This window comes from Oryzias melastigma, linkage group LG8 (assembly GCF_002922805.2).
Source record: "Oryzias melastigma strain HK-1 linkage group LG8, ASM292280v2, whole genome shotgun sequence".
In the NCBI taxonomy this organism is placed as follows: domain Eukaryota; kingdom Metazoa; phylum Chordata; class Actinopteri; order Beloniformes; family Adrianichthyidae; genus Oryzias; species Oryzias melastigma.
In genome coordinates this window covers 13962084-13965984 of record NC_050519.1, presented here as the reverse complement: position 1 = coordinate 13965984, position 3901 = coordinate 13962084, and positions in this window count along the sequence as shown.

The following is a 3901-nucleotide window of genomic DNA, read 5'->3' as shown; positions in this document are numbered from 1 at the left end:
TGTTTAAACTTTTATTATATGTTAATTTTAAACACTTCTTAATAAACATATTTAGAGTTTTAGCAAGTCTAAATTAAAAATTGAAAGGAAAATTAAAAATTATAACTCAATTTGGCTGTTATTTTCTATAGTAGACTCATTTAAAAACTATTTTTAGCAAGACAATGAATTAAAACATGATTTTTGTGTTCAGAAGGAAAAGCATTTAAATGATTTCAAATGTAAAACTTGAAGATGATAGGAGTGCACTCTCTTTTAGTCTTTTTTGTTGGGCATTTTGAAAAATGTTTCAGAAATGTGGACAAACGTAATTAATTGCCTTTTGTTTAGTGGTAAATTTACTATAAATAGTCTATCTCATGAGAACCTGATTTATATATATATATATATATATATATATATATATATATATATTTTTTTTATTAAGATTTTGTGAGAATTTTAAACTTTTTTTTTAGGTCAGCAACATATGTTTATCCTGAAACGTGTGGAAAACAGACAAAATGCACTATTTTACAGAGCATAAACTCTTCTGGTCAGTTGCCTTGTTTTCAAAGAACTCTATGCTCTGGGCTCAGCACCGTGTCTGTATATGTATGCTTGTGACGGCCTGAGTCATGCCAGATCTCCAGCTGCATTATCAATGAGGAACATGCGCACAGAAATGTGCTAACTCTGACAGCCGAGGAGAACTCTGTGCAGCCATTGGATGTACCTGTCTCTGAAACAGATATGGCATCATGGAGTGAGTGATGCATACTTTAAAATCAGAACAGGATATCAACCCTTCCCTTTATTTAGCTTCTGTCGCAAATGTGAGCTAATATCAGATGACAGAGTGGTACATGCAAATCAGTCGGAAAGGAAAACTAACAAGAATTGTGTCGCTGGTTTGTATCTATGTATGAATTTCAGAACAAAAACAAACAGAATTACAAATAATTATAAAGTTAAAGAAAGAACCACCTTGCACTCATTAAAAGGGATTAAATGAATTCTAAAAGATGCCCCAAAACACTAACTCCCTTTATTAATTGGTATTTTATGAGTAAGTTAGGGTCACCATAGTTAAATAAATACAATTCTAATAAAATAAAATATTTGTAAACTTTGCACAAGTACTAAATAGTCTAAAAGACATGTTTCTAATAACTGTAATAATAATTAAAACTCAAGACTTTCTTGTAAATGCTCCTTGAGTTTGATCAAAATTTGATACATACGGTGTCAGTATCGGCTCCTAAAAGTGCTAACCATGTCGATAAGACATCAAAGCGTCGACCCCTGGCTCACCACACACACATAAATCTGTGGATTTGACATAATGGTGCCATGGGTGATGCCTTTGGACAACTGGAGAGTCCACTGGAGAAAGTGGGAGGGACTCTGTGGTCATGTGACTAAGGTTGGGACTTCTGAGACATTTGAAGAAAGTTGGTTGAAGTTGATTTAAGGGACTCTCTGGAAAACTTTAGTATTTTTAAAGTGAATCAAGCAGGTTTTTGTGTGAAAAGCTTCCTAGAATTAAAGGTTTTGGATGATATTTTATGAGTTCTTTTATATATTTAATAAAAAATCATGCATTTTAATGAAACTTCTTCACTTGTTATAGAAGTCACTTTTCAGGGAAGTGAGGGTCTCTTTCACCCAATCATGCTGTCTGTTATGTAACGCTGTCTTTCATAACTTTTGGGGAGAATTTTCTATTATAAGGGGGCGCTGCTTTCAGACACCTCAAAATCTGCTTCTTTTTTATTTTCCTCCTGTAAAACTTTCCTGGTTTTTATGGAAATAGGTTAAAATTGGTTCAAAACTCCTTTTTCAAACTGTTTTTTAGAAAGCCTTTTATTGATTTAACTGAGCTCTCTTGTTGCTTTTTTTTCTTTTACTGGTAATCTAGCCTGCTTACATTTCTGTGTAAAACAACCCCCTAATCACATCAGTGATGACAGGGTTCTTTGAACGGTCTTATGCTTTTCCCCTCTTCATCCATCAAAATAATGACCCAATTTAAAGCAGCTAAGCTGATTGAAACCTACAATTCACCTTCACAGTGCGTTGACGTAACTCAGAGCGGTCGCAGGAGCCACCCACCACATCGAGAGGCAGCAGAAAACAGAAAAAAAAATCAACAGAAAAAAGAAATTCTATTTGTCTTCTGCCTGCAAAGCACAATTTTTGCCTCACAAAAAAGCGCCTCCTTTCGATCATCTCAGGACCAGCGCTTGGCTTCCCCTCCACGCAGACAAAACTCACATTGATGCACAAGGCTCTGGTGATGTCACGGTCGCCATGGAAACTATTCTCACGGTCCCTCCTCCCCCTTCACTTTCACCTTTCTTCTGCATCCTTTAATTTACGCCACTCCATCTGTCTGTCGTTTGTGTGCGTGCTCCTGCAAACACACAGGTTGTATTAAATGATGTGACTAATGTTGCCAGGACAACCGCAGGCTTACACAGTTTTCTTGAAAGCCTGAAGGAGAAAAACAGAGGCGGGCGGTTGTGTTTTTTTTTTTTTGTTCTTTTTTGGCAATAAAGATGTGTTAATATTTGGTTGTCTCATCCTACTCATCACATTGTGGACAAACAGCTCACAAAGGCGCTCACACATGATGACCACTCTATTTTGAAAGCATTAAGGAGACCTTTTTAAATAAAGAAATTAATGGTTATTAGAGAGAAGCTGGACAATAAAGAGAGTAGGTGTTTAGGATGCATGACAGAGAGGGGATATTGTCCTCTGAGGTGGGCTGGGGAGTGAGTAATACATGGAAATAATGACAGATGGGACAGCTATAAATAAAAATATCCTTAAATGGTAGCAATCCCACTTGTATTGATTTTCTTCGTCTATTAACATCAGGAAATCATTTATAATCAACATAATTATCAAACATAGTTTCCTACAATTTTTGGGAATCTGCAACAGTTTGTTACACCCAGAGAAAGCAAAGAAAATATGAGCTGCAGTCCACAGGAGGCTCTGCATGTGGAGTTTGAATTATTTATTACACTGAAAGTTTGCTTTGTCTCTTTGTGGGGCTTCATCCTGACAATTTTATTGAAAAAAATTCACTTTTTTGAAAAACAAACTCAACAATGCACACAAAGGAAAAGTACAGTCATGGACGGATACTGGTACATACTGGCAAAACAGATGCTAGCGCCAACAACAATTTATCATATGAGAGATTTTTCCATAAACTCCACAGGATTTGTGTAAAGAAGCATTTGTTTCCTGACTCTATTTTAACAACAGGACCGACAGAGAGTAATACAGAAGCCATAATGAAAGCTTTTTTTAAGATGTGGATTTTCATAATTGATTCTGCAAGTGAGGACGAGATTGTCGCATCACTTTTGCAAAACAAATGATACATTTTAGGAATAATGTTATGAAAGGTTTTATTTTAAAGGGGCCATACCGGGAGAATTATACTTTTTGAGTTTTAAGTGTATTTTACTGTTCAAAACTCACTATAAAGAACCCCAAAGCGGAATTTTGATCTGTTTATGCATTTTAGAGTAATCCTCTAAAGACCTGAGCCATCAGCAGCAGCCCCTCCCATACCCACGAAAACGAGCGGGTTGTATCATGCTGATGTAAGTACGATGTGAACCGCCCCTTCCAAGAAGAGTCTCCTCTGCCGGCACCGCCCCAGTCTAACACCAACACTCAATTTCTCCATGGAGCTAGCAGTGATCAGCAAAAAACTTTCATTTTTGATGAACAATACTATCAATATTCCAGTGTGTTCTGTCTTCAATAAATTCCAGCTCAAACAGGTGTTCGTTACTTTAGAAATGGGACTCCTTTAAGACCAGTGTGGGTCCCAAGACCCCTCATGCTGTTGCCTATTTATGAAGCCACAAGGAGGTCTGGGTCTCCCTGTGCCAGT